General features: G+C 37.4%; 1 protein-coding gene and 1 pseudogene across 3 annotated transcripts in view; both read right to left on the reverse strand.

Annotated features, from left to right (window-relative positions):
• The window catches only part of LINGO2 (leucine rich repeat and Ig domain containing 2), a 1,607,677-nt gene that overhangs the window by 809,734 nt on the left and 774,049 nt on the right, over positions 1–23,894 (reverse strand). The window lies entirely within an intron of this gene.
• Positions 10,941–11,563, reverse strand: LOC140523909 (destrin pseudogene; annotated as a pseudogene).

Genomic DNA, 23,894 nt, shown 5'->3' on the forward strand with positions numbered 1-23,894 from the left:
ATTCACTGCTGTAGGTCCAGCATTCTATTTAATATGCTACCTAGATAGTCCGTGAGGAACTTTCTCTACAAATGCAAGCCAGCACCTTCTCTTCAACTTCCAGTACTAAAGAGCTGCTAGGGATGACATGACTGGCCTAGGGTCTCACAGCCAGTATGTATCATAGCAAGACAAGAAGCCCAGTCTTCCTTACTCTAAGATCAACTCTCTAAAAACTACAGTATGCTGTGTCTTGTTAATATTCTTATCCTATTCAAATTACCTTGCTTTTGTTGATCTGTATACATGTTGCATTCCCTCAGTAAAAAATGCAAACTCCATGAAGGCAATAAATATTTCAGTTCTCTCTCTCTCTCTCTCTCTCTCTCTCTCTCTCTCTCTCTCTCTCTCTCTCTATCTCTCTCTCTCTCTCTCTCCTTCATTAATGCCCTCATCACTTAGGTATCAGGTACTATACTAAGCAGCTGGGATAAAGAAAGGTTAAAAGTTAGTCCTTACTTTCAAGATCACAGTCTAATGAGGCAACAATATGGAAACAATGAAGGAGAAACATGATATAAATGAAATTAGCAACAGAGAGTGAATTGTCATTAAAAGATATCTGTGTAGAAGTCAGAATTTTAGTTGAAAAATAGACAGTGAAAATTCAGAGTTGGTAAATGAAGTGTCTTGGATGAGAAGCAGTAAGAAGGTCAGTGTTACCGAATTACAGATTAAGTGGTTAAGAATAACACATAAGAAGAACAGAAAAGGGTTAGGTGGTCAGTTTATACAAAGGTTTAAAACACCAAACAGGATTTTATATTTGATATGGAGGTGATAGACAATCACTAGATTTTAGAATGTGGGAGGGATCACATAATTAGCTTTGTACTTTAGGAAGATTACTTTGACAGTTGCATAGAAGATGGACTGGAGTGTGGAGAGACTTGAGGCAGGTGGCTCCAGAAGCAAACTTCTGAATTAATCCAAACATAAGATGATAAGGGTCTCTACCAAGGTGGTACCAGTGTTGGAGGAGAGAAAGGGGCATATCTGAGAGATGCTAAGAAGGTAAAATGGAACAAAATGTCAACTTTAAGGTAAAAAACTAGGTATTCTTCATGGCTATACAAGAGTAATTGAAGAAGGCAGTAAAAGAAATGTCTCTGATGACATTATAGTTTTAAAATAATTTTTATTGATATGTTGACATTGATTGTTACTAAGTGTAGTAAAAAGGAAGGTACTAGGTATCAAACGTAGCCAGATGTAAGAGATATTCTGTATAGATAATAAAATTCCCTAGGTACCCCTACCTGTGGGTGACATTGCTTTAATTTCAAAAGGTCTTGGAACATTGCAGAGTCTCTTAATTTGTATCCAATAATTTCTCAAAAGTTCCAACAAATACTGATGATCTATTTGTATAGGTCTAGCCATATGGAAGACAACTGAAATTATTCAGTTAAAGTGATTAAATGGCCGCCATACCTTCTGATTCAGATATTTCACTGTTGGGCATATATGTTAAAAAGTTCACTGGCAAAAAGATAGGTGTACACATTGGTATATTTATAGCAATATTTTTCATAATAACAAAGAACTAGGAACAAAATTAAAGCCCATCAATTGGGAAATGGTTAAATAAATTGTAATACATGAATATAATGCTATATTAATATGCTGTGTAATGAGGAATATAGAAAAATATAGAAAGACTCACATCAACTGACGTAAGATGAAGTAGGAGGACTTAATTCTTCCTATATCATTATTTAAAAATAACAATTACAAAAATGCTAATGAAAAAACCACCACCACCAAGTGATGGAAACTGAAGGTTGGAAAATTTAAACAACAAAGGTGGATCAAAAAGGAGCTATGAAACTGTTCATCATCCCTTTTCCTTGCAAATGACAGGGTCCATGAGTGTAGATTACAGCATATAATACCATTTTTGTTTTGGTATATTGATTTACTGTGCTTATTTTTTTCTCATTTTGTTTTAATTTTGTGTTATAAAAGATATGTTATCTCTCTGGAAGGGAAGGAGGGCACAATCAAACTGCCTGTGAGCATATGTTAGAATAAGAAACACCCCATTATATCAAGGAACTAAATTGGTATAGGTACAATGTGAACTAATAAAAAGATAGTTTGATTTTTAAACTGAAGTCTGCATTGAATTCTACTGGTACTCTTTAATATAATCCTTTTTTACTTCATCAATTCAGTAGGATCATTAAATCAATGGCTTATTAAGGTAAAATAACTGTATGATAGAACTATCAAATGTTTAAACTACTTCAAGAGAGTGAATGATCTCCATAGAAGTTAGGTTTCATTCACAAACAATTGGAATATTCAGTTTATTATATTTATAGGTATTAAGTAAAGTTAGTCTCCCTGGGCTTCTGTTATTTTGTGTTAATTTTCTGATAGGTTAGATGTGGGTGACTTAATATCCTGAATTTTCTAGTATATTAACATTTTGTAAAAAGAAAACGTACTTTTAACTGTTTATTTTTCTTTTGCCATGATAAATGTCCTTTTTCAGTGCGGATACATGGTCAACAAACTAAAGAATTAAGTAGAAGACCTGAAGGTTGGGTTAGAGGCATGAGTGTTCAGAATGACAGAAAAGTAAAGCATACTGAGGGGATAAATTTTTGAATGGGTGAGTGAAAACTAATGATAAGAACTAGATAGAACCAGTACTGTTAGGATCAAGATAATGTGTTAGAAGGAGTAAAGAGGGAAGCTTTATGAGCCATAAAACTGCAAGTCAAATTGAAGTATAAATAAAAATGCTTACCTTGAAGATATTGTTGGAAAGTGAAATCATGGGGCAAAAGTGTCTAGTGTTTCCCTAAATGATGCGGAAAGACTATTTAATATAAGATGATTGGGACCATGGTAATTTTATACTAAAGCCAGTCTAGGGATCAAATTTGGTGCTAATTTCATTCACGTCACAATTAGAGTACATACACTATTTCAGCTGGATCCTTATTGTTGCTGAACAATATGTCTATATTATCTAAAATCTAACCTTCCTCAAAGCATCTGTTAATTTTTTTCTTTTCTTTCATCAAAACTGAACTACCTATTATTTATACTCAAAACAGGTGACACTTCTATGCAAAGTACCTACCTAACATTTCTCTGTCTCCTTCAGATTGATTCTCTTTTTATAAACCTTAATATAAGGGCTCCTTTAAGAAATATCCTTTATATTATGCTCTTTTATCCCTTTATTTATTCCCAAATATTTAAAAAAACTAGTTATATACACATATACGCATACACACATACATACATAACATGAGTATATTCACACATGACTCACAAATCTTTATCTCTAGTTCTAGCCTTTTTTTCTGAGATTCAAGATCATCTCTAATTAGAGGCAGCATCAGCATTGCCAATCAAACATGATTCAGATCACTCTTATTAGCTCTCCTCTCAAACATGATCTACCTTTTGACAACCATTTGTCAAACCATTGTCAGTGGCATGATCTTACGTACTTTCTGTTATATCCAATATCCTACCAAGTCTATTCAGTCTCTCCTCTTATTCCCTTTCACCTTCTCCCATCCTCATATAGGCTCTTGTTAGAATTTTTCAAGGACTACAATAGTGTCAAACAGATAGTCTCTTCATCCAGTCTTCACTTTTCAATCCATCCTTTCAGCCACTTCTAGGACAGTGAATTTTACATACTTATAGATACATAGCTCCTCCTTTGAATTTTTAAAATATTTTTATTTTTTGGAACAGAGGGCAATTTCTTTTATTTCAAGAAAATAAGAAAGATTTCAAATGCAAATCATGGAAAGAAGTAATACATTCACTTAATTTCATACTACAATATAAATTATTGCATTTTCTTTCTGAAATAAAGCTAGTAGGAAAAGAAATCCCTGAATAATATTAGGTACTCCAAATTGGGTAAAAGGTTGCCACAGAGGCAAAGTTCATTTCCCTTGGGCTGGAAAATTTCAAGAAAATGTGATATCAGTACTTTAAATATTGTGAAGATTTCTGGCCAGGTTTTTTTTTTTCTTTAAATAGAATTTTATTTTTCCCACAATTATATATCAAGAAAATTTTTGCATTTATTTTTTACAAAATTTGAGTTCCAGATTTTTCTCTCTCCCTTTCTTCCCCTTGAAAACAATAGGCAATTTGCTTTATATCAATACCTGTAGACATCTATCTACATACTATTAGGTAAAACATTTCCTTATTCATCACAGTTGTAGAAGAAGAAACACATTAAAAGGAATAAAATACATGAGAAAGAATAAAATAAGTGAAACAAATGTGCTTCAATCTGCATTCAGGGTCCACCAATTCTTTATCTGAATGTGGATAGCATTTTCCTTCATAAATCTTTTGTACTTGTCTTGGATCATCGGGTTGCAGAGAAAAGCAGAGTCTTTCACAGTTGATCATCACATCACGTTGCTGAGATCGTATATAGTGTTTTCCTGGTTCTTTCTTTCATTTCACTTTCCAGCAGTTTATACAAGTGTTTCCAGGTTTGTCTGAAATGTGCTAGTTCATCATTTCTTGGTACACAATAATACTCACATCACAGCTTGTTTGGACATTCCTGAATTGATGGGCATCCCTGAATTGATGGGCCCCTCAATTTCCAAAATTTTGCCACCATAAATAGTGCTGCTTTAATATGTTTGCATACATAGGTCCTTTTCCTTTTTGTATGATCTTTTGGGGATATAGACTTAGTAGTGGTATTGTTGGACCAAAGGGTATGCACAATATTATAGTCTTTTGGGCATAGTTCCAAATTGCTCTCCAGAATTGTTGGATCAGTTCTCAACTGCATCAACAGTGTATTATTGTCTCAATTTTCCCACATCATTTCCAACATTCATCATTTTCCTTTTCTTTTATGTTAGCCAATTGGCTTGATGTGAATTGGTATTTCATTTGCTTTAATTTACGTTTTTCTAATCAAAAGTAATTTAGAGCTCTTCTTCTTATGCCTATAGATAACCTTGATTTCTTCATCTGAAAATGGCCTATTCCAATCCTTTGACTATTTATCGATTGGGGAATGGCTTGCATTCTCATATGTTTGACTCAGTTCTCACGTATTTGAGAAATGAAGCCCTTATCACAGTTGCTTGCAGTAAAGATTATTTCCCAGTTTTCTGCTTTCCTTCTAAACTTGGTTGCATTGGTTTTGTCTGTACAAAAGTTTTTAAATTTAATGTGATCAAAATTATGGATGCTATATTTTGTAATGCTCTCCATCTCTATCTATTGTGTGGTCATGAATTCTTTCCCCTCTATATAGATCTGATGTGTAAATTATTCCTTGCTCTTCTAATCTTATTGCTTCATTGTCTTCAGTTCCTTTTTTTAAAAATATAATTTATTTATTTTCAGTTTGCAACATTCACTTCCACATGATTTTGAATTCCAAATTTTCTCCACATTTCTCCCCTCCCTTACTCCAAGACAGTGTGCACTCTAATCCCCCTTTACCAATCTACCCTTCCTTCTATTATCCCCTTCTCCCACCCCTCCCCTCTGTTTTCCTGTAAGACAAGATAGATTTCTATACTACACTGCCCATACACCTTATTTTCCAATTGCATGAAAAAATAATTTTTAACATTCATTTTTAAAGCTATGAGTTTTACATTCTTTCTGTTCTTCCCTCTCCACCCATCCTCATTGAGAAAGCAAACTATTCAATATAGGTCACACATGTGTAGCCAAGAAAACACTTCCATAAGGGTCATGTTGTGAAAGGCTAACCACATTTTCCTCTGTCCTGTTCTGCCCTCCATTTACTCCATTCTCTCCCTTCACCTGTTCCCCTACAATAGTGTTTGCTTCTGATTACCCTTTCCCCCAATCTACTGTCCCTATATTATCCTCCCTCTCCTATCCCCTTTTTTTCTGCCTTCCTGGAAGATAAGATGTATTTCCATCCTGGGTTCAATATATCTTATTCTATTCTTAAGCCAAATCTAATGAGAGTAAGGTTCACTTACTCCCTCTCACCTCCCTCCTCTTCCCCTCCATTGTAAAAACTCTTTCTTGCCTCTTTCATATGAGAACCTTTACTATATTCTACATTGCCCTTTCTCTTTCCCCAGTACATTCTTTTCAAAATGTAACTTGATTTTTTACATATCCTCCCTTTGTATTCAGCTCATCATGTGACCTCTGTCTATGTGTATATATGTCTATGTGTGAATACATACATACATATATATATATATACACATACCTACACCTATATAATACTATACACATACACACACACGTGTGTGTGTGTGTGTGTGTGTGTGTGTGTGTGTGTGTTTAACTACCCTAATACTAAGAGCAATCTCATGAGTTACAAATATCATCTTTCCATGTAGGGATGTATACAGTTCAACTTTAATGAGTCCTTTACGGCTTCTCTTTCCTGTTTGCCTTTTCATGTTTCTTTTGATTCTTGTATCTGAAAGTGACATTTTCTATTCAGTTCTGGTCTTTTCAACAAAAATGTAAGTTCTCTATTTCACTGAAATTTCATTTTTCCTCCTGAAGTATGATTCTCAGTTTTGCTGGTTAGGTGATTCTTGGATTTAATCAAAGCTCCTTTGACCTCTGGATTATCATATTCCAAGTCCTCTGATCCCTTAATGTAGAAGCTGCTAAATCCTGTGTTATGCTGATTGTGTTCTCACAATACTTTAATTGTTTCCTTCTTTTTTGCTTGCAACATTTTCTTTTTGACCTGGGGCCTCTGGATTTGGTTACAATACTACCAGGAGTTACCCTTTTGGGATTTCTTTCCGGAGATGATTAGTGGATTCTTTCCATTTCTATTTTACCTTCTGGTTCTAGAATATAGGGGGCAGTCTTCCTTCATAATTTCTTAAAAAATGTTGTGTAGCCTCTTTTTTTTATCATTATTTTCAGGTAAACCAAGAATTTTTAAATAATCTCTCCTGAATCTATTTTCTATGTCCTTTTTTCCCAATGAGATATTTCATATTGTCTTCTATTTTTTTTTCATTTTTTTGTTTTGTTTTATAATTTCTAGGGTTTTCATAAAGTCATTAGTTTCCATTTGCTCCATTCTAATTTGGAAGGAATTATTTTCTACAGTGAACTTTTGAGCCTCCTTTTCCATTTGGCCAATTTTGTTTTTTAAGGCATTCTTCTTCTCATTGACTTTTTGGACCATTTTTTGTCATTTGGCTTAGTCTATTTTTAAAGGTATTATTTTCTTCAGTGTCTCTTTTTCTCTCCTTTAGCAGCTGTTAGCTCTGTTTCGTGATTTTCTTGCATTGCTCTCATTTCTCTTCCCAGTTTTTCCTCTACTTTTCTTACTTGATTTTCAAAATCCTTTTTGAGCTCTTCCATGGCCTGGGAACATTTCTTATTTCTCTTGGAGGTTTGGATGTAGAAATCTTGATCTTATTGTCTTCCCTTGGTTGTATGCTTTGATCTTCCTTGTACTAAGAAAACACCTTTTCATCAAGAAAGTAACCTTCTATAATCTTATTTTTCCCCTCTTTTCATTTTTTCCCCAGGCAATTATTTGATGTCTGAGTTACTTGTCAGGTGGAGTGTTCACTGCCCCAAGTTTTAGGAGTTTCCTGCAGCTGCTTTCAGAGATATCTCCACGGATAAATTCTCAGCTTTTCCAAAGTGATGTGATAAAAGGAGAGGTGTTTACTCTTCTTCTGGCTTTCAGTCTTTTCTACGAGCAACCATAAGCACTCTTTTCTGCCCTGAACCTATGAATAGGATTCCCTCTCCACAGCCACCACCAGCTGCAGGAAACCTGCTCTCCTCTTTTCCACAGGACCACCCCCCAGGACCCATTTCAGCTGCCTAATTCCCTCACTGTGTGTAGACTGAAAGCTCCAGAAGCAGTTAGCCACTGCAACAGTGGCTGCCTATGCCTTGAATCGGGGGTTAGAACTGTGGCCAGACCACATTTCTCTCTCACTCAGGTGAGAGAGCTTTCCCACCGACCTTTGAAGCTTTTGGCATTTGTGGGTTGAGAAGCCTGGAAACCATGGTGCAGTGACTTGGATTCCTGAGGCTTGCTCCAATCACATCTGTGTAGGTGTCCCATGGTCAGCTTTGCTCTGCTTTGAGCTTTGTGCAATAGAACCTGCCTTTGGGCATTCTAGATTATGTTGGATTGTAAATCTCTTTCCATTACTTTGTGGCTTCTGCTGCACTAGAATTTGTTCAGTCATTTTTGTTTTTACAGATGATTTCAGGAGTATAGGTGTAGAACACAGACAGGGACCTGTTTCTACTCTACCATCTTATGTCATTGTTTTCTTTAAGCAAGATGTAGCTTCCTTAGTTATCTCTTCTAATTAGATCTGTTTTTGCTTTTTGTTTGTCTAAGATCAGGATTACTACTCTTGAATCTGATATTGTCTCTCCTGGATCTATTTTCCAAATTGGTAATTTTTCCCATAAAATTTTACATTTTATTCAATTTTTTTTCATTCTTTTGAATTCATTTGATTGCTAAATGATGTCTCATAGAGTCATTAGGTTCTACTTCCCCAGTTCTTACTTTTAAGGTCTTGTTTTCTTCAATTAACTTTTGTACTTTCTTTTCTATTTGGCCAGTTGTACTCTTTAAGGAATTGTTTTCTTCAGTGGATTTTTGTATCTCCTTTTCCATTTGATTAATTCTACTTTTTAAGCGGTTTCTTAAGCTGTTGAGCTTTTTTCATGATGCTCTTACATTTTTTTCCATTTTTTCTTTTACCTATCTTATATGATTTTTTAAAATTCATTTGTTTTCTGTTTTCAACATAATTTTGAATTTCAAATTTCCTTCCCATTCCTCCCACCTCCACCTAAGAACCAGTGGGTATTCTGATTACCCTTTCCTCCTATCGACCCTCCCTTCTATCAACCCCCCCCCCCCTTATCCTTTTCTATTTTCCTGTAGGGAAAGATAAATTTCTATACCCTATTGCCTACATATCTTATTTCCTAGTAGCAAGTTAAAGCAATTTGTAGCATTCACTTTTGAAACTTTGAGTTTCACATTCTCTCCCTTCCTCTCTCCCCATCCACCTTTGAGAAGGCAAACAATTTGATTATAGAGTATACACATGTAGTCATGCAAAACACTTCCATAACAGTCATGCTATGAAAGACTATATTTCCTTCTATCCTGTCTCACTCTCCATTTATTCTATTCTCTCCTTTGACCTGTCCCTCTACCAAAGTGTTTGTTCCAATCACCCCTTCTGTCAATCTTCTGTTCCTTCTGTGATTCCCCCCCTCTCTTATCTCCTTCCCCCTCTGATTTCTTGTACAGAAAGAAAAATTTCCAATTGAGTATGTATGTATGTTATTCCTTGTATGAGTATGTATGAGTATGTATGTTATTCCTTCCTGAAGCCAAATCTCATGAAAGTTAGGCTCCCTTATTCTCTCTCATCTTCCTGTTTTTCCTCTCCATTGTAAAGGTTCTTTCTTGTTTTTTTTTAAGTGAGATGATTTACTACATTCTACATCTCCCTTTCTCTTTCTACTAGTACATTCCTCTTAGCACTTAATTTTCTTATTTAGATATCATCCCTTCATATTCAACTCATCCTGTGCTCTCTCTCTTTCTCTTTCTGTCTCCATATAATATATATGTGTGTGTGTATATTATATATATGTATATATATATATACATATATATAATATACACACACATATATATATATATACACACACATACATATATACATATATACAAACATATACATACACTGATACACACGCATACACACATATAGATTCCCTCCAATCATCTCAATACTGAGAAAGGTCTCATGAGTTACAAATACCATCTTTCCATGGAGGAATGTAAACAATTCAACTTTAACAAGTCCCTTAGGGTTTCTCTTTCCTGTTAACCTTTTCATGCATCTTTAAAAAAAAATTCTTTTATTAAATAAAGCCAATCTGCTACCTCTGCATTTGTTTTGTGCATCTCTACGCTGTTCAAAAATGTAATGCCCATGGTGTTTAGACAAGCCCTGAAAACTTTCCTAAAGTAGATGATTAAAGTGAGTATTATGTTGCATTCCTGTTACCCATTTCACATAAAATCAGCATATCTCTATAGGAAATTAAAAAGTCTTCCTATGTCCCAAACTAAACATTTGCTTAATGATCTTCCATAGATTATAGTACTAGAAGCAGGATAGTTCTGAAGAATATGTGATTCAAGATCTCATAAGCTCCTTAGTTTGTCAGTACAGCATTCTGTTGTCTTTGTTGACAAACCAAGATACAGTAGAGCAAGAATTTGTTTTCTGTCATAATTTGGTGGAACATAAAGATATTCCACAATCACTCCAGAATATGCTGTAATTTTCAGAACAAGAGATTATTTCATCAGAACAAAATCTCTCAGCCAGTTAATAGAAGAGCTTTACCATAGGTTCGAAGAGTTGTTTCCTGTGTACTATATGTTTTAAACAGTGCTTTGAAATATTAGCTTTTACTATTTGTGTACACAAATTTAAGGCAGTGTTTATCACACATTAACTGTTAAAGTAAAGACAGCCTGACCTGACTTACTACTGTATTTAGTGGATTAGTATTGGTTTAGAATTTGAGGAGAAACTCTTTCCATTCATTTACAACTTCAAATCCACTTTCTCTTTAGCTCAAGGAAGGTTAAAAAAGAGCCTAACTTGCCATCAGATTATGAACATTATGGTAATCAAAGGAGAGACAGTAACTATGGTAGTTACAAAAATAAGTGTTAATTCTCTGTTCTCTCATTATGACCAAGTTTTTCTTTTAATTGCATAATTAAAAACTCTCAGCTTAAAACAATAGTCTTAACCTCAACTTGCCAGTTGATTCTCAGACAGCAAAAATTTAATTTACAATGAATGAAACTTTACATTTTAGGTATATTTAGGGTTATTTTGTGCAGGTTTATATAATCTCTAGTTTAATCTAGAACAAGACAGCTCCTCTTCAATGAAAATCTGGCCTAAGTATATTTGTTTTACATATTTAGCAAGAAGGTACATTAAACGTGGAAGTTTTTCAACCTTGTGGCAGCGACATGATCATCTGCACAGGACATTCTTCAAAAGCTAAAATTAAGGGCTTTCCTAGTTTCTCAGCAAGACAAGCCCAGCTGAGATCTTCTGGTGCGTTTGCTTGACAATCATGTTTAATGTCTAGAAGTTTTTTTTTGGTTGTATCTTTGGAACTTGCATAGATCATTTTACTTTTAGGAGGTGCTAGAAAAACATCAACTCTTCTTGATTCCTTTGTTTCAAAGCTTGCTTCAAATAACATGAGTCACATCCTTTTCAGGAAGCATTCCCAAAAATGCTTGAAAGCATAAATAATGGTTATGCAAACATCTCTCACTAAGATCTCTTTGCCTTCTTCCACAATAAAGCATTTTTTGTCACTAATGAGACAAAAGATAATGGCCTTCCTTTTTTTCTTGCTTTCTTCTGGTGTGGAAGATGTCTGAACCTTCAGATCAGAAAATGCAGCATATTTCATCAGCTATCTGCACTTCTGAGACCATCTTGGATAATCTGGAGCATGTTCTAGTTCCTGGGACAGTAGGGATGGGGAGGAGGGATAATGGAGAGTCTAGGTGTGCTTTGGTCTAGAGTGAGGAGGAACTTCTTCCTCCCTGGAGCCCAAAGGGAACAACAGAGAGGTGGCAGAAGAGAGAGGATAGCATGCAAGGCTGTCAGGGAGAGCAGGGAGGAGAGCTCATGCTTCTCTTGATTCTTATATATGAAAGTGAAATTTTTTATTCAGCTATGGTCTTTTTAACAAGAATGCTTGGAAGTCCTCTGTTTCATTGAAGTTCCATTTTTTCCACTGAAGTATTACATTCAGTTTTTATGGGTAGGTAATTCTTGGTTTTAATTCTAGCTTCTTTGACTTCTGGAAGGTCATATTTCAATCTTTCTGAACTTCAGTGCAGAAGGTTCTAATTCCTGTGTTATGCTGATTGTTTCCACAGTACTTGAATTGTTTCCTTCTGGTTGCTTGTAATATTTTCTCCCTAACCTGGGAACCTGGAATTTGGCTACAACATTTCTAAGAGTTTTCTTTTTGGATCTCTTTCAGGAGGTGATCTGTGGATTCTTTCAATATTTATTTTTCCTCCTGGTTCTAGACTATCAGGGCAGTTTTTCTTAATAATTTCATGAAAGATGATATCTAGGTTCTTTTTTTGATCTTGGCTTTCAGGCAGTCCCATAATTTTTAAATTGTCTCTCCTGAATCTATTTTCCAGCTCAGTTTTTCCAATGAGATATTTCACATTATCTTCCATTTTTTTCATTCTTTTGCTTTTGTTTTGTGATTTCTTGGTTTCTCATAAAGTCATTAGCCTCCATCTATTCCATTCTAATTTTTAAAGAACTATTTTCTTCAGTGAGCTTTTGGACCTCCTTTTCCATTTGGCTAATTCTGTTTTTTAAAACATTCTTCTCCTCATTGGCTTTTTGAACCTCTTTTCAAAATTGAATTAGCCTATTTTTCAAGGTGTTATTTTCTTCAGCATTTTTTTGGGTCTCCTTTAGCAATGTGTTGACCTGCTTTTCATGCTTTTCTTGCATCTCTCTCATTTATCTTCCCAGTTTTGCCTCCACCTCTCTAACTTGATTTTTAAAATCCTTTTTGAGCTCTTCCATGGCCTGAGCCCATTGAATATTTATTTTGGATGTTTGGGATACAGAAGCCTTGACTTTTATGTCCTTCTCTAATGGTAAGCATTGTTCTTCCTCACCTGAAAGGATGGGAGAAGATATCTCTTCATCAAGAAAGTAACCTTCCATGGTCTTATTTTTTTCCCTTTTTTGGGCATTTTCCCAACCAGTTGCTTGACTTTTGGATTCTTTGTCAAGAGTAGGGTATACTCTGGGAATCTGTGAGATTCCAGTTCCTCCAAGGTGGCACAATCGCTTGACTGTGTACTGGTCTGGATGCAGAGAGGGATTTTTATGCTCAAAATTTTAGCAGTTACCTCTCCACAGCCACCTGTCCTTCAGTTCCTCCAAGTCAGCACTGGAGGCTGATTTTCAGATAAGCTGGATGGGCAGGGCTGCCATTCAATGTGACACAAAGACCAGCTCACCCAGGGCCTCCACCCAGGGCTGAGGTAAGACTCAGCTCTTCAGTGACCCCAGGGTTTTTATGATCCAACAATGGGGTGGTCTATGGGCTGCTGTGCAGCCTCTGTGGCCACTGTCTGCTGTTGGAGCTATGGGAAGGCCCTTCTCCCTTCCTGGCCAGCTGATAAAACCCCATCACTGACCTTTGGGAACTGTGGGTTGAGAGATCTGAGGACCCGCTGCTGCATCTGGACATTCTGCCTCTGAGGTGTCCTCCTCCCAGAGTCTTATCATGCTGCGCCACGTGGCCAAAGCTGGACTGGGCTCCACTCTGCATCTGGTACAACTGGCATTTCCATGGGCCTTTCAGGTCACCGTGGGCTGGAAATCTCCTCCACTCTGTTGTTCTCCACTTCTGCTGCTCCAGAATTTGTTGAGAGTCCCTCTCTACAGGTATTTTGTGGGCTGTGTGGGGAGACCCTGCATAAGTGTATCTTTCTAGTCTGTCATCTTGGCTCCCTCATCGTTATCTGTATTTCTTATTTCCCAGTTGCATGTAAAAACAGTTCTCAATGTTCATTCCTTAAACTTTGAGTTTCAACTTCTCTCCCTTCCTCCCTCCCCACCCATTCCCACTGAGAAGGCAAACAATTCAATATAGGTTATATGTGTGTAGTTTTGCTAAAGACTTCCCTAATAGTCATGTTGTGTAAGAGTAACTGTATTTCCCTCTGTCTTATCCTGTCCCCCATTTCATCTGTTCTCTCATTTGACCTTGTCACTCTCCAAAAGTGTTTTCTTCTAATTATTCTCTCCTCCCATTTTCCCTCCTTTCTATTTCCTTTCTATTTCCTTTCTATTATCCCCCACCCCCCTTTCTATTTCCTTTCTATTATCCCCCACCCCACTTATCCCCAACTTTCCTACTTGGAGAAGCCCCAACTTGGAGAAGCCCCAACTTTCCTATAGTGTAAGATAGATTTTCATACCAAATTGAGTATGCATGTTATTCTCTCCTTAAGTCAAATGTGATGAGAGTAAGCTTCACTTTTGTCCTCTCACCTCCTCCTTTGCCCCTCCATTGAAAAAGCTTTTTCTTGCCTCTTTCATGAGAGATAATTTTCCCCATTCCATTTCTCCCTTTCTCTTCAATTCACATTTTTCTTGGAGGCTTTGGATGCAAGACCTTTGGCATTGTCGTCTTCTTCTTGTTGTATGTTTTGATCTTCCTCTTCATCAATGACATCACAATATGGCTCTTCACCAAGAATCTAAAGTCTCCTTCTTTTCCCTCAGTTTGATGATTTTCCTAGCTGATTACTTGGATTTTGAGCCCTTTATTAAGTGAATGGTTCCAATAGCAGCCTTCTCCTTCACCAGTGGTGGCCCCTACCCTGGGACTGGGTTTGGGTGGGGCTGGGGGTCCCCAGCTCACTTCCCACTCACTTTTGAAGTTGTCTTTAATATTTGTGGCTTGGGGGGGGGGGGGTGGTGGAGCCAAGATGGTGGAGTAGAAAGACGCAAATACACATAGCTCTGAACCCACAACCCATACAACATCGGTATAAAGTAACTCACGGTGAATTCTGGAGCAGTGAGGCCACAGAACAGTGAAGAGAAGGAGATTTCTGTTCCAGAGGGACCTGCAAACCTCTCGCAAAAGGTCCATCGTGCTGCAGACGCGGAGCTCAGCCCAGACCTGCCGTGGCTTCGGCACCGAGAGGAACAGACCCGAGCAGGCTTCAGGGACGGGATCTCCAGCAGCCGCACAAGTGCCTCCACCCACAGGTGATGGGGGTTGGTGAGAGAGTCTCTTTGGTGGGTCGAGAGGGGAGCGGGGTGCCCCCATGGCTCGGGCCCCCTCGGGAGGCAGAGGCTGAGGGGCAGCGGCAGACTGGGGCTCCCCGGGTGGGCAGGAGCCTGGATCCATTGTTGAAGGTCTGTGCATAAACCCCCTGAGGGAACTGAGCCTGAGAGGTGGCCCTGCCCCCACCTGAGCACCTGAACTTAATCTCACACTGAATAGCAGCCCTGCCCCCGCCAAAAGCCCTGAGGCTGGAAGCAGCATTTGAATCTCAGACCCCAAACGCTGGCTGGGAGGATCAGGAGGCGAGGTGGGTGTGAGGAGAATATTCAGAGGTCAAGTCACTGGCTGGGAAAATGCCCAGAAAAGGGAAAAGAAATAAGACTATAGAAGGTTACTTTCTAGGTGAACAGGCATTTCCTCCCTGCCTTTCTGATGAGGAAGAACAATGCTTACCATCAGGCAAAGACACAGAAGGCAAGGCTTCTGTGTTCCAGCCCACCCAATGGGCTCAGGCCATGGAAGAGCTCAAAAAGAATTTTGAAAATCAAGTTATAGAGGTGGAGGAAAAGCTGGGAAGAGAAATGAGAGACATGAAGTCAAAGTATGAACAACAAATGAGCACCCTGCTAAAGGAGACCCAAAAAAATGTTGAAGAAAATAACACCTTGAATAATAGGCTAACTCAACTGGCAAAAGAGGTTCAAGAAGACAATGAGGAGAAGAATGCTTTCAAAAGCAGAATTAGCCAGATGGAAAAGGAGATTCAAAAGCTCACTGAAGAAAATAGTTCTTTCAAAATTAGAATGGCACGGATGGAGGCTAAAGACTTTGTGAGAAAGCAAGATATCACAATACAAAACCAAAAGAATGGAAAAATGGAAGATAATGTGAAATATCTCATGGTAAAAACAACTGACCTGGAAAATAGATCCAGGAGAGACAATTTAAAAATTATGGGCCTACCTGAAATCCATGATCAAAATAAGGGCCTAGACATCATCTTTCATGAAATTATCAAGGAAAACTGCCCTAAGATTCTAGAACCAGAGGGCAAAATAAATATTCAAGGAATCCACAGAACACCGCCTGAAAGACATCCAAAAAGAGAAACTCCTAGGAACATTGTGGCCAAATTCCAGAATTCCCAGGTAAAGGAGAAAATATTGCAAGCAGCTAGAAAGAAACAATTCAAGTATTGTGGAAATACAATCAGGATAACACAAGATCTAGCAGCCTCTACATTAAGGGATCAAAGGGCATGGAATAGGATATTCCAGAAGTCAAAGGAACTAGGACTAAAACCAAGAATCACCTACCCAGCAAAACTGAGTATAATACTTCAGGGGAAAAAACGGTCTTTCAATGCAATAGAGGACTTTCAAGCATTCTTGATGAAAAGACCAGAGCTGAAAATAAAATTTGACTTTCAAACACAAGAATGAAGAGAACCATGAAAAGGTTAACAGCAAAGAGAAGTCATAAGGGACTTACTAAAGTTGAACTGTTTACATTCCTACATGGAAAGACAATATTTGTAACTCTTGAAACTTTTCAGTATCTGGGTACTGGGTGGGATTATACACACACACACATGCACACACTCACACACACATAGAGACAGAGTGCACAGAGTGAATTGAAGAGGATGGGATCATATTTTAAAAAAATGAAATCAAGTAGTGAGAGAGAAATATATTGGGAGGAGAAAGGGAGAAATTGAATGGGGCAAATTATCTCTCATAAAAGAGGCAAGCAAAAGACTCATTAGTGGAGGGATAAAGAGGGGAGGTGAGAGAAAAACATGAAGTCTACTCTCATCACATTCCACTAAAGGAAAGAATAAAAGGCACACTCATTTTGGTATAAAAACCTATCTTACAATACAGGAAAGTGGGGGATAAGGGGATAAGCAGGGTGGGGGGGGATGATAGAAGGGAGGGTATGAGGAGGAGGGAGCAATTTGAGGTCGACACTCATGGGGAGGGACAGGATCAAAAGAGAATAGAAGTAATGGGGGACAGGATAGGATGGAGGGAAATAAAGTTAGTCCTATACAACACAACTATTATGGAAGTCTTTTGCAAAACTACACAGATTTGGCCTATATTGAATTGCTTGCCTTCCAAAGGGAAGGGGTGGAGAGGGAGGGAGTAAAGAAGTTGGGACTCCAAGTGTTAGGATCAACTGTCGAGTAGTGCTCTTGCTACTAGGAAACAAGAAATATAGGTAAAGGGGTATAGAAAGCTATCTGGCCCTACAGGACAAAAGAGAAGATGGAGACAAGGGCAGAGAGGGACGATAGAAGAGAGAGCAGATTGGTCATAGGGGCAATTAGAATGCTTGGTGTTGGGGGGGGGGGGGCAGGGGATAAAAGGGGAGAAAATTTGTAACCCAAAATTTTGTGAAAATGAATGTTAAAAGTTAAATAAATAAATTTAATATAAAAAAAAATATTTGTGGCTTGAAAAGTCTGGAAAATGTTTCAGCCACCAGTGTGTCAGTCCCTTAAGGCCGTCTCTTGCTCTGTCCATGTTGGTGTGAGTCATGCAACACTGAGTTCCATTCCCAACCAAGTGTATTTCACTCTTTCTCTGGATCTTCCATATTGTTTTGGACTTGAAATTCTGCTATAGTGTTTATTTAGAGTCATTTTTACATATATTTTTGAGGAGTTTGAGGGTAGAGCTCTAGCATGTCCCTGCTTCTACTCCACCCTCTTGGCTCAGCTCCTCCTGCATATGATTTTTAAGCTCCTTCTTGAGCTCTTCCTCGAGATCTTTCTGGGCTTGAGAGCACTTCCTTTGTCACTATAATAATTTTCTATGGTCACATTATTATTTTTTCTTTGTTCTTTTTTTTGAGAGGGGGTTCTTTTTCTTTCTTTTAAATTTGATCTCTGCTTCAGGGCCTGAAGAGGCTCTAGGTCTCAGGTTTCTTGTGCCAGTGTCTGCAGGCCCTGGCTGATTACCTGGTACTGTACTGATGTTGCCCTGAGATATATGGGCACCCTTGTGTCCAGTGCTGCACTGAGGGGTTTAGGTGGGGGTTGACTGCTATTACTGGAGACGTTTATTTCTAGCAGCTTACCTGACACTCAGCCAGTGTCCTAGTGGTGGTGTATGGCATATGCTGAAGCCTAGTGGGGGGTTTCTGTGTTTCCCTTCAGCTGCACTGAAGCACGTGCAGGTCTGACTACTGGAGGATGCCTGACTCCCCAGGGATTTACTGAAATACTGGTGATTTTCTGGAGTCCGCTGGTTCCCCTGGCTATGCTGAGGTATGTGCATGTGTGTGTGTGGTGGAATTGAGGAGGAGGGTTCTGGTACTAACCTTTGCCTGCTTCACCACACTGGGGCTCGGAATCTTCCCCTGGTTTGCTGAGATGGGGCTTGCTGCTGACTTTTTGGGACGCTTCCTGTCCTGGAATGTGTTCCCCTTTTATCTGAATAAGACACACTATTTTTTTTCCAGTCCTTCAATCTCCAAGATTAGAAGATTGCTCTATCTTATCTTTCTCTTGATTCTGAAGTTGCATGATTCATTCTGAGTAGCTGTTTTGTGGTTGTTTGGAGGTGACTATGGGAGAAATACAGCAATTTACTGCTCACTCTGCCATCTTGGGTCCTTCTTCCTTCATCCTTCTTCTTAAAAATATTTGGTGTTTCCCCCATGTCTTCAAATCAAGATCAAATTATTGCATCTGTCTTTCAGTGTGATCTACTACTTAGTATAATCTTGTCTTTCTGGACTCATCTCCTCTATTTTATCATTTAAAAAGTTTATAAGAAGATTTATTTATTATATACTATCCATTATAATATATTTCTATATATTATAATTTATTGTATATATATTTATGAGAAGTTTTATATATTTTAAGAAATATATATATATATATATATATATATATAAATTTACCTTATCATTATCTTATCAGTCTTATGACACAAATCCTATACACATCAAATTGAAGTATTTTTCCACTCCTTATTCATATTCTATACTATCTATATTCACAGGAACACATGCTTCTTCCTCTCCATTTACCTGTTGAATTCTTATAAGTTTCGTTAATTTTAAATTTTAGGCTAAGTGTTCCAGGAAGTGTACCCTGATTACCCAAGTCAATATTTAAGTTCCTCTCTAGAACTCCAATAATGTTTTCTTTTACCTAATTATGTAATATTATATATTTACTTCTGTTTGTTTCATTATTTTACTAGACTACAAACTTCATGTATGTGGGAAGAGTGTGTTTTTAAAGTTATTTTAGCATTTCCCAAGGCCTTTGGTAGTTTTGCACATATTAAATTCTTAATAAATACTTGTTCAATAAAAAGATGGATAAATTAATAAATTTGTTGAACATACATACTTTAAATAACCAATATTTTCACAATAGTGAAATTTTAAATTTTATTAGTATTGTAGCATGATAGGCCTCATCATCATTTGATATTTGAATAATTGCTGATGTTTTTGTTTGTAATAAATCATAGACATATGGTGATAATATAGATCTTGTGGTGTAGAGGGTCAAGAGAAGAAGAAGGAAGACTTCTTTTCTTGTCCTTCTCTCTTTCCATGAAAGATAACAAGAGGAATGAAACTTAATTTTTGTATATTGAGAAGGACGGCCAAGTCTTTGGATGACTGAATTACTTATCCTAATTATAAGAACTCTAGTGAGAAGAAATTTAACACATTGCTAAGTACTATACATTGGTTAAGAAAGTCAGCTTCTCAGTTAGCAAAGGGAGGAGATGTGGCCATTAATCTTTCTGAAAATGATCTGGGTCTTAGTGGACTTATGGTCAGCATGAGCTAACAAAAAAGTTAACCGAAAGTCAGTCCCATATTAACTCAAGGTATTTGGCAGATAGGATCTTTTCATATGCAACACTGTTGACCATGTGATAACCTTAACTAGCCCACAAATTTCTATCCGCTAGACATTCATTATAGTTGATTCACTGAAACCTAACTTTTTTCCACTGTGAATACTACAACTTTTTGTGCTCTCTCCAAGACAGAATGATTTCATTACACATGCCTTGATATACTAAGGAGCATAGATTTAGAGATGGAAGGAGGGCTAGAAGCTATGAAGTTTAACTTTCAATTTTTTTTACGAGTGAAGGTATTAATTACTTTAGAGATTTTCCCAGGGTCACATAGCTAGTAAATGTCTGAGATAAAAATTGAAGTCAGGTCTTCCCAACTTGATCTCTCTCTCCCCTCCCTAAAGTGTTCGGAAGGGGGAGCTGGAATATTCATTCGTACCAATGACATTTAGAGACAATTTTATTTTCACTCCCACTGAGAAACCACTTCTTCAATTTTCACTTTAGTTTCCAGGTCACATTCCTTCTTTCCCAGTAAGTTTACTACTTGGTTTCGTCTTCTTCACACCAATCCCTGCCTTCACAAATATCCTGGATTTTTAGGCCCTTAATGCCCTCAACTACTATGACCCCTCTCTCTACTCCATTCCAACCATGCATAGAAGGGCTCATACTTCAGACACCATGTCTTCCAAATTCTCCTTCACTTCTTGTCACAGAGATTTTCCACAGTCTCTAGAATCCCTGATTCCAGTTCAAAGAATGAAATATGACAATAAAAAATAGCTAATTCACTTAATTGTGACATTTATCTCAACCTTATCTTACAGGTAATGAAATAAGTCAAGAGCTCTAATGGTTTGACTAAGGCCACAAGAATAATGAAAGGAAGAGGCTAGATTTGAATCTGAATCCAAACTCAGTTTTCTTTCTATTGCACCATCCTATTATTCAGAAGCGGGGAGATTATAGTGCTTTTGTATTTTTCTGTTGATCAGATGATATCTCAACTATTGTGTTTAGTTTTGGCACCAGATTTAGGATGGGCATTGATAAATTGTGAAATGTCTACAGAGGGCAACCAAGATGGTGGAGAAACTCAAGTTAATGCCATATGAGGATCATTTGAAAGAACTGGGATGTTTAGCTTGGAGAAGAGAAATCTTAGGAGAGATATGATAGCTTTCTTCAAGCATTTGAAGGTCTATTATTTGGAAGAAGAGTTAGGGTTGTTTGTTTTTGTTTTTGCTTCATTCCAGTGGGAAGAATTGTGAACTGATGTTACAAGTTTGGTAGATTTAGTCTTGATTGTATGGAGAAAACAAGTTTCTTAGTAATTATGGCTGCTCCAAAAGGGACATAACCAAAGAGATCAATCATTTACCCCTTTCTAGAAGTCTTCAAAGGAAGTTTGGAAGATCACTTGTTGGGAAGAAATGTTATGAAGAAGATCCTTGATCAAGAATGGATTATTCTAGATGTCCTCTGAGGTCTTTAACAATTCTGAGGTTCCATCTTTCTATAAATTGTAATAATCTGTGTACCCTCTCTGAATTCTGCTTTTCCATATTCTGACATGTAAACTCATTATCATATTTTTATATACTTAAGTATAAAATAAAGCAAAGAATGATCGTTATTGTATAGCTGTCCCCAAAGCTAGAAAATATACTTCTTAATGTCTCAGGTAGCTAAGACTAAATTGCCAAGAAGGAGTCAATTTGGACTAAATTCACAAGGCTGGTTTACAAATCAGAAGAAGAAAACACATAAGAGTCTAGTTTTTGTATTCTTCTCCCCTCCCCACCTCTCCCATTTTCTTGGCACAGAAAAGAAGAATACATTAAAAACAGCTTTACTGGTCTAGAGATCTGACATCTTGTATTATTAACATTGAATGCTTGACTATCTATAGATTTTTAAATTGGATTTTAAATGACATGAGTGAGAATACTTTATGGCACGACAACTTCTGTGCCAGATGATAGGAACAAGTGACTGAAGCATCATAAATATTGTGTGGTTTAATATAAATCAGTTCTGCTGATTATTGAGGCTTCTATCTTGAAACCTAAATGGTAGCATATCATTGGCCCATAGAATGTCAGTACAGGAAAGGATCTTAGAAATTTAATATAAGTTCATTTCATAAGTGCAGAAACTGAGGCCTAAATAGACTTGCATGAGGTCTGAAGGAAAACTATTAACAGGACTGACACTAGGGAACAGTTCTTTGAACCCAAGCCAAGCTTTCTGTTCTATTCTTACACATATATTGTATATTTTAATATGGAGAATTAGGAGAAAATCTAATTTTTCTCAGAAGTAGATATTAATGTCAGGAAATTCCACATTTTAGTAGATGTGGTAGAGTCCATCTATATGGTTAAAAACAAATACCTAACCATTTCTACCACTGTAATTGATACCATCCACTTTCCATGTGATAAGATGAAGTTTACTTCATATTGCTGGCATCACCAGTATTGTCAGTACCCATATCTGCCTCTTGCACCAGAAAGAGTGTGAATTTGCAAAATAAAACAACAATTACAGCAACAACAACAACAAAACATGCTAATTGCCCCAAGTCCTTTTGCACAAAAACTATTCAAGTCACTTGCAGATCTCATAGTAGCAGTATGAACTGAATTAACCAGGAGCACATTTAAAATGAAAGGTAGCTAGGTGGCCCGGGGGATAGAACATGAGGCCTGAGTTCAGAAGAGTTCAGACCTGGCCTCAGTTACTTGGTGTGTGAACCCTGTTTGCCTCAGTTGCCTCATCTGTAAAATGACAGAGAAAGAAAGGCCAACCATAGCAATATCTCTTTCAGGAAAATTCCCACCATGGGATGAGGAAGGGTCAGATATGTCTGAAATGACGGAACAACAACAAACCATTTGGATTGACTTTGCCTTTAGTGATGTAAGTTTTTCTGAACTGCTATGTACTTTGAGAGTATAGAGGCTCTAAATTCCATTTTAGATTCTAATTTAGAGTTAGAAAATTATTTTCTAGAGGTATAGGACCTCTAGACCTGTCACAAATTGCCAATTCTGTGGGAAAAGTCTGTTGTTTCTAAATCACAATGTTTACCAGAGCCAGTCAAAGTCACCAATCAGGAAGTCACAGAGTATAGTCAATTCTTGGGCTTTATATTCAGGATCTGCAAAAGGAAGTTTGCCTGGTATAGTTACATAGAAAAGATTCTTGTCAGTCAAAAATCAGATAAGAGTTTTGAATGGGATAATACAGAAAATATGGGAAGATGAAGTATTTCTGAGATATAATGAGGCACAGTCAGGAGTTACCTAGCATTGTTCCAGCTAGCTGGGCTCTGCTACAGAAGACAGTGCCTAGTGATATGCTATAATTAGACTATCAGTCATTCAGTTTGAATTCTATTGACTGAGCTATAAAAACCAACATAATGGAGACAGTATGTCCGGGGCCTCAACACTGGCAACACGATCATTAAAATGGTTGGGGAGGGCTGCTGTGCTTCAGAATAACTCATGGGGACTAGAATGGGGCCAAGCACACTTGACCAGCTTCGTATCTAGTCACGGTACCTTGTTTGCTAGTTAGGTTAATCATTTCTGACTCTTTGACTCTAGGTCCCTAGGAACCTACCTGCATTCCCAAACCTGCATTGTTATAAAAACTCAGTCTTCAATACCCTGCCTTTCCCCAAGATTATTTCCTTGGTATGGCTCAATCAATAGCAAAATCTTACCTTCTTGGCATGAATTACTGGTGTTCTTCAGTGAGAGTAATGAAGACGCTAGCTGACTTTAAGACAGGAAAAGGGATAGCTGAGTTGAAATCTCCTAGCCCAAAAGGCAATGTAACTACCAGCTGATATGAGGTAAACTGCTACTCTTAAACACAGGTGCCCCTAAGGACAGAGTTCTATAACTTCCTATGATATAATAACAATAATAATAGCAAGAAAAATAACAACTGGCATTTATATAGTGCTTTAACATTTGCAAAATGGTTTAAAAATATAACCTTGAATATTACATCCAAGTAGTAGGTTATATAGTGGATAGAGCTTTTGGCCTGGACTCAGGAAGACCTGAGGGATAATCTGGCCTCAGACACTTACTAGCTGTGTGACCTTGAACA

Source organism: Notamacropus eugenii, chromosome 1, assembly GCF_028372415.1.
Source record: "Notamacropus eugenii isolate mMacEug1 chromosome 1, mMacEug1.pri_v2, whole genome shotgun sequence".
In the NCBI taxonomy this organism is placed as follows: Eukaryota; Metazoa; Chordata; class Mammalia; order Diprotodontia; family Macropodidae; genus Notamacropus; species Notamacropus eugenii.